The sequence below is a fragment of the Balearica regulorum genome, chromosome 11 (genome assembly GCF_011004875.1).
Source record: "Balearica regulorum gibbericeps isolate bBalReg1 chromosome 11, bBalReg1.pri, whole genome shotgun sequence".
Lineage (NCBI taxonomy): Eukaryota > Metazoa > Chordata > Aves > Gruiformes > Gruidae > Balearica > Balearica regulorum.
The window spans coordinates 17,250,187-17,258,188 of NC_046194.1; the positions used below are offsets into that span (position 1 = coordinate 17,250,187).

At 40.8% G+C, this 8,002-nt stretch overlaps 1 protein-coding gene across 1 annotated transcript in view; it reads right to left on the reverse strand.

The window, feature by feature from the left end:
- The window catches only part of KIAA1210 (KIAA1210 ortholog), a 60,478-nt gene extending 52,476 nt beyond the window's left edge, over positions 1 to 8,002 (reverse strand). The window contains exon 1 of the mRNA XM_075763524.1: positions 7,814 to 8,002. The gene's annotated coding sequence lies outside the window, so the exon portion shown is untranslated. The remainder of the gene's footprint in view (positions 1 to 7,813) is intronic.

The window sequence follows — 8,002 nt, forward strand, 5'->3', positions numbered from 1 at the left end:
ACTAGCCAGCCTTCAGCCGTGGGAACTCTTACAGGATCACTGGCATCAAAATGCTGAGTTAAATTAGAAATCAATGACTGCACTACATGATTTGCCTCAGCCTTTCCAGAGTTTTAAAATCATCACATAATAAAAAATACCTCATACTGAGCCAATTGCACCAGAACAGACCCATAGCACAGCAGAGTCCTTACATGGTAGCCCAACATATTACTCAGATTCGAGTTCTGGGAATCCTTAAATATCCCAGTGTGATCCCAACTGTCTCTTAAATATGCTGGAGCTATTCCCATCATAATGGGAGGGGAAAATATCTAATAAATATCCAGAGGCAGGAAATAAGCTAATTGCAGAAGAATTTTACCTAAAACTGTTGAATAAACTACAGTTCTGTGACACTAAGACACACAATCACATGCTTAAACTGGATCTCTGTTTGGTCACTCCCATTTCAAACAGTGCAACCACAGAGCTGGGCATACACTTAGGTTATGCTCTGAGCTGATGGGTCTAACCTACCGTCCCAGGATCAGCAGTATCGGAAAAAGCTACAGTTAAGAGTCATGACAAACTTAAGTCCGTTGCTTTAGTATCTTTCTGCTTTACCACGGAGATTAGGGGATACCTACAGCTTTCCTAGGATAAATGCCACTCTCAGCCTCACCACCCTGGCCCCTGTTGCTAGCCTTTAAACAGAACATACTCGAGATCCACTGGTATTGGCTTCAGGTACTGAATCCTTGCTACTAAGCAGTTCCTTCCATCAAGGTAGTTTCCATGCAGCGAAATACCAGCTGACGCTGCAGGTCCAAACAGGAAGAAAAGCAGTTGTCACCATGCGCCATGTAGCTGAAAAGTCACCTACCCCTTCTACAGGTTTTATCAGCACCTGCGCAAGAACACAAACTCAGATCCTCTCATGAAACAGCTCCTTTCGATATAACATAGAGGCTAATATAGCTGATACTGTCTGGCATGGTACTAATTGAGTCCTCAAAGGACACAATATATTGCCTGGAAATAAGCTAGTGTGAGGTCTAAAGATTGGCTATGCTTGTTCTGTGCTCAGAGACCTCCCTTTAGTCATAAAAATACTAAGCAAGGCCTCCATCTACTAAAGATTATTTATACGTAATGTGTATAAGACTAGATAGCATTTAAAAGCAACTAAAGATTGATGAGCTAAGTTACAAGATGGACTTGCACTGCTTTCTTGATTACACAATACCTATATTGTAATATTTTCTCACTACGGACGAGATTTAGTATTTCACAAAGGCAATTGCAACCAAGTACAAATGCTAAACACTAGTAAGACTTCTGGATTTTTTCCTAGATTGTGCAATGTTTTCTCACCATGAATTCATATTGCTAAATATAATGGGATATTAGTAAAAACATCTAAAGGAAGTGCCATTGAATGTTGCAAAATAACCTCTGGGCATCAGTAAAAATAGTATTAGTGACAGATGATCAAGCTTTTATTTTGATCAGAATCAGTTACAAACAGGAAATACATTATCTCTGAAGAATCCCATACACATTACGAATGTAACACCCCTCCCACCAAAATGAAAACCTGGTCAAAATCTGAAATATTTTTCCTTTGGAGGAATGAAGGCAAGTGATTGTGCTGATGCTGTGTAATGTATAGTAGAATAAAATCTAAGTCACACCCTGTGACTGTTTTTATCCCTCGTGTAACTGCAGAATGCAAAGCAGTGGCAATGGCCATGGTTTGAGGGCCAATAGAGGAGAAGAAATGTGATCACCAGAATCAGAGCATGTAAATTGCTTGTATTCCCTTTTTTCCTCTAATTCAATCCACAAAAGTTGTGGTGGTGGTGTTTATAACATAGTTTCTTCATACTCATCACAATAATAATGGCTGGTTTGCTCCTATTTTTCACTCTTTCCTCTATTTAACATGATTTTACACTGCTTCACATTAAAAAGATAATAAAAAAACCTTTTGCATAGCCTAGAAGCTTGACAAATCAACTAAAGCAAGAACTTGTGAGATAAACTATAGTCTTTCCTTTACTCAGATTTCTTGCTTTAAGCTGATTTATTGTAAGAATTTAATGTATTTTCTTGTACAATAAGATATCATTTTTAATTATTGTGGAACCCACAGCTTTAGGAGTTTAACCTTCATTAAATCCACTCTTCAGTCAGCACAGTAGCAACAAAGTAATAATGTACAAAAGATAGATTCAAAAAAAGAAAATAAGCATTAAAAAAATAAATGCTTAAAGAACTACATGCTGGTAGTTAACAGGTGTATAAACAGTCTAATGTTGTTCTGCTCACTGTATTGGTCTTGAACTCTTAAGAGCACACAGACACGTTGCATTGTGGTTTTGAAATTTATTCTGATGTAGAATAACTGCACGTCTACATCTCTTTCAAAGGACCAAAATCTTTAAAAATTTAAAACTTTATTCATCTGTAAATAAGGTCTTTCTTAATATATCTGCAAAGAAAGAACAAAGGGTTTTGGAAAGACCATTTATTAGTATTGTACACAAGGCAATTCTGAAATGGCATCTCCAGCAGAGTTTACTCTCGTAATGCACAGGAGGTTTTCTATGCCCCATTCTCTGTAACATTGTGTTGACATCTCCCTTTTTTTTAAACTAAGATTTAAGGAATCAATTATATAAATCCACAAGCTCCCTATGAGATGTGAAATTATTTGCTGGCAGACTTGAATATAATGTATAGGAGCAACAAAATCAAGCATGTTCATACATACTCCACGCTTGTAGCATGTTCCTGGGTAACTATACTACAGGTCTATAGCTCAAATTTATAAACTCATGGACCATTTCTCAAACATCAAGTAAACCACACAGCCTACCTCCCCTGCTTTCTTTCCCTCACCCTTTCACTTCCTCCTACTGAGATAATGAAATGTATCACATAAGAAAACAGAGGGTAAATTCAGGAGAACTCAGAAATCCTGATGCTGCTTTGAAAGAAAATAGGATGAGAGACTGTGTCTTCTCTAAGCCTTCCCCCTCCTGTCATTACGAATGCTTAGGAATATCAGAATAGTTTCTTGAACCATAGGGATAAAATTTATCCTGACATCTCAAGAAAGAGCCTTAGACTCCTAGTCACCTGGCTGCAGTCATCTGCAGCAAGTCAGCAACAGGCCTGGGAAAAGATGCTGGTTTGCTAGATACCATGATCCAGGGTGAGACAAATGTCCCCAGATTGCATGGTAAGGGCTGCAGCTCCAACTCTCCTAAGCTAGAAATCTTAAAAAAAAGTGTTGGCACTCAAAAGAGCAAAGATTGGCAAAGAACCAGCCAAACTACAGCAGAATTAACCCCTTATGTGCTGGCAGGTATCCTTCCCACATAACCTACCCAGTGGAATACAAAAATGATCTTGTAAAGTGTAAACTAGGAGAAAGGAAAGGACACACTTGACTGCAAGCTACTGTAACATTTACTGGCATATTATAGCAATAATATTAACAGACTTCTGTGAATGATGGCAGCTTCTTCTTACTAGTAAATATCAAATTTAAGAAAGGCATGATCAGCAGAAAGAATAAAGGGCTGGAACGGCAGATGAAAAGCCAAAGAATGGCAGTGAAAGCAGGAGAGGCTGTATAACTCCTTGACATACCATTTTGCTGAGGTTAGCTCTAGAGAGGGCGTCAAAGTTGTTAGCAAAATAAGTATGTGCACTAACCTCCATTTTCCCCCACAGGCTTTTAAGCAGCAATTTGAAAAGAAGCTGTGAAATAAGATCCTTATTGTTTCCTACAGTCTTAAGAGGTTAGAGTAGTGCAGCTACCTCCAATTCAGCACTCCTGAGTCAGCAAAACTATGTGATGGCCTAAACAAGAGGGTATATTGGAAATAATACTTGGCGCCCTCTTCATTTTCAGCTTCTGAATCATTAAAGATCCCACTTTCAAGCTCTGTGGCCAAGTATGATTTTGGCAGTTTTGCCTGGTTTTGGTTGGACAGAAGAATGTTCAGACTCTTGCACGATCACATGGCTGTGTGAGCTATGACCTGATGAGATGTCATAAGATTTATGGGGGGAACTGCAATAGTCAGCAGGAGTGAGGGAGGAACAGTAGTTAAAACAATCCTTGTCAATAACATCAGTTTCAAATCTCAGTGTCTGCTGCTCACCAAAGAGGTGGTTTCAAGTTCTAACCTGTAGCACTCCTTCCATTGCACATATAAGCTGTCAAGATATGGAGATAAACCTCTTCAGATGGAGAGAAATCTATTTACCTTTATGCTTAAACTACACAATAGATTGACCTTAAACAGACAGAATAATTGGCATAGAAACTTATCTGAGGGAATGATGATGGGACTGCATTTCCACTAAAACCCATGTCAAGTAACAAAATCTCATACAATGTGTTCAAATTCATTTAAAAGAAACCGATGAAATTCAAATGGTATCTATGCTTGTGGCATTGGCATTGCTTTTGAAAGCTATTTTAAACTTTAAGAGAATGTATATGTAACTGTGTACGCATGAATCGACACGATGCTGGTGGCATTCCAATGAAGTCAAGCCACCAGTTCTTGAGTTTGGGCCATACCCAGAGCTCATTAAAATCAATGACAGTCTTTCCACTGAGTTCAGCTCTTCCTATCATAGCCTAGGCTTGCTGTCTGATGTACAACAGGGACTACAGTCACGCTGCTTTGTCCCGTTTGACTTACTGCACAGCTTGATGTTAATGTTACATAACTAAAGATATTGAGACTAACCACACCACGTACACTCTCCACAGTACAAACATAAGGATTACTGAAAATCCTCAGGAAAAAAAAAAATCAACACCCCAGTTTGCTAAACCAATGTGTACTTTCTTTTCATTATATATAAGAGAGTTCATATAAATAAATAAATATGAATAAATCTCTACACGCTTCAACAAGATTAGATACAGTCAGCACTCTGGTCAAAGTTGTAGTGGATTTTAGCAGAGATTAAGCAGTCGCAATTAAAGATGTGTTTGTTGGTATTAAATGTATTAGACTTCCACGTACACAAAGTATTGTGCACCAAGTGCCCATTTTCACAGCTGTTCAAAACTGAGTAACATCTTAGCCCTTCTCTTAACACTTATGCATGATCCCAGTATTTTTGCAGCTAGTGCTTTCTTGTGAAATATTCTAAATAACTGCTGATGTCTAAATAAATTTATTTAGAATCTAAATAAATGGGCCTACATTGAGCAGGTCTTTGGACCAAGTAAAATTTCTTGTTTCGTCTTTGATCCATCTTCTTCTGGTGAAAGAAAACATAGCTGTGCATTTGTCTGCAGCAAATTCTGACTGGTAAATTAAGATACATTTCAAGTAGAGACAAATATTAACTTTGAAACAGAAGCTAAAGCCAGTAAAACTTCTTAAGTTGTAAAACCTAACTTTTGCTGGTTAAGTCTGCACTTACTGGCTCCTAAAAAGAAGTCTAAAAGGGGATCAACTTCCCAAATGGCTGAATACAGCCAAAAACCTTTGCTGTGGGTTCCAAAGGACAAAGAGTTTTGAGTCATCAAATCTGGACTGGGCATATCTCCATCTTTGTGGTTACAGGAATCTGTGACATTTCATCTTCAGAAAACTTCCAACAAATCTTTGACAGAAACACAAACAAACAGCTTAAGTGGAAAAGTCTTCCAACTCACAATGATCTAAAAAACCAGAGGAGTTTACTTTTGGTTCATGTAACATCCAAGTAACTTGGTTTTGCATAGTAGAAAAAGTGTTTATATACATAGAAAATCACATAAATCTCTATATATACTAAACTTGAGTCAGTCACAAAGTCCAAGGTAAGAAGAAGTGCTTTGCACTTTCTTATACTCTAGTGAGTAAGAACTAAGCCAACTTTGAATTTTGCAGCTATGGACACAAATTCTCTGTTGGGCTGGATAGTTCTGGAATCCTTGCAAAACTCACACCTCACTTGTGCAATAGGGCTGCATTTTTTTATGACTGTGTAGGAGCTCAGTCTGGAGAAGTGTAACTGTGTTGATCTTGTAATGTCATCTACTGACATTCCTTAGAAACAGATGAGCAATTTCACTAAGTCAATGTAACTTTTCAGATGCAATATTTTTCAGGAATTGGCCTGAAGCACTAACAAAGTACTGGCCTGTACATTATATAGCTAGAAGTCCAAACTATAAACAACCAATCAACCAAACAGTGCAAAGTGTGATTCTATGCCCATGAAATCGCGGGATTAATATTTCACTGTATTTGTTTTATAACAGCAAGACAAGCATATATTTGCATTTCTCATCTTACAATGTGTCTGCAAAGGTACTAGAGTCCTAAATATCATTTATTGTGAGAGAAAAAGAAATAGAAAACTCAAGTTCATGAAGCTGTTAATAAAAGATAATGCCACCAAACTTGCCCTTCTGTTTTAAAGGTTCCTAACAGTATACTTTAAGTAACCTGTAACCTCCTTCAATTTCCACCAAATATCAGAAGGACAATACAAAGTGTAAAAGATCTACAGTGATTGTAATCACAAGCGGCTGAGAATATGTGTACTAGGCTACCTCTTTCCAGGTCTCCAATCTGCTACATCATGTCTGAAATTAATAAAATCCCATCCAAACCTGCATCAGACAAGCTCTGATGGTTACGTGGGTCTAGGCAGAGGAATCCACTCACACAGAGATCTCCATAAAATGTGGTGCAAGGACATGGCGCTATGGCATGGCTGGAAGGGGAAAGGGACATTTCAAATGACATTTCCAAGAAAGTAGTTGGACTAGACTACAGAAAAGACTAGAGGTGGTTCGCTGGGGTTCTTGGATACTCTGTGCTCATACCCTGCCTGCAGCTTGTTACCTCTATGAAAGCACTTGCACTTACCTGAGCCACTCCTACTTGCACAGGGATAGTTATCATGGGAAATTAATCAAAGTCATTACATGACTAAGGCTTTACACCTGCATACAGTTGTTTGTAAGATCAAGCTCTTAAACTATGGAGTGCATCAGCAAAATAATCATGAAAGAAATTGCACTGTAGGTGTCTTTTCATTCTACTACAAGTTATGGATCCGATCTGCTCCCTTTACAAGACTCTGCTACTTCTCTCACATCACCACTGCATACTCACTCAGATCACACGGATTCTCCCAGTCCCCAACACCAGTGTTAAGACTTCCCATCTGGAAGACAGCCAGCAATTCCACTAACAATGCAAGAGAGAAAATAAAGTCCAGCTCGTATTAATAACCACGACTACTCCCGCTAACTAGCAGAGGTTAAAAAATTGGTTTAGGGCATAAAATGTAGAGATCTGACCCCGAAAGACTGCAAGTCTGTAAACTAAGGATGAGGATGGCAATTTAGTGTGACAGACCGACCCTACATTCGCGGGAGGAGTAAGGAGACGTTCGGCAGCAGTTGGTGAATAAAGCATTTGAACAAAGAGTGCGCGGCAGAAAGCTCACGCCGCTCGCGAACGCCACAAAACATCCGTTAGCGTTAACCCAGTACTGCCAAGCACTGAGGGTTTCGCGTGTGCCAAGCTCGACCCGAGGAGCTCCCACCGGCACGGTCCCGCTGCCGAGGGACAGGGAGGGCGGGAGCAGCGGGCAGGAGTGCTTGCCCTGCCGGGGCAGCGGGCACGGAGCCGCCCGGGCTGGGGCTTGGCTAGGGCCGTGCCCCCTCCCGGGTATCGCCTGCCTTGGCTAGCCTAGCCTTGCCTTGCCTAGCCTAGCCTAGCCTTGCCTTGCCTTGCCTTGCCTAGCCTAGCCTAGCCTAGCCTTGCCTTCCCGACCCGCCGCCACTCACCGGCTCCGCCCGAGCGCCCCGCGCCGCTCCGCACCCGCCGCCGCTGGGCGGGACGCAGCGCGCGGCCCGGGCACCGGGTCTCGTGCGCCAGGTAGGAGGCCCCACCTCCCGCGCGGCGTGTTAGCGGCAGCAGGGGAGCCGGTCGCGAGTGGGAGCGAGCGAGTGGAGCAGCACAGACCCCCCCGCAGG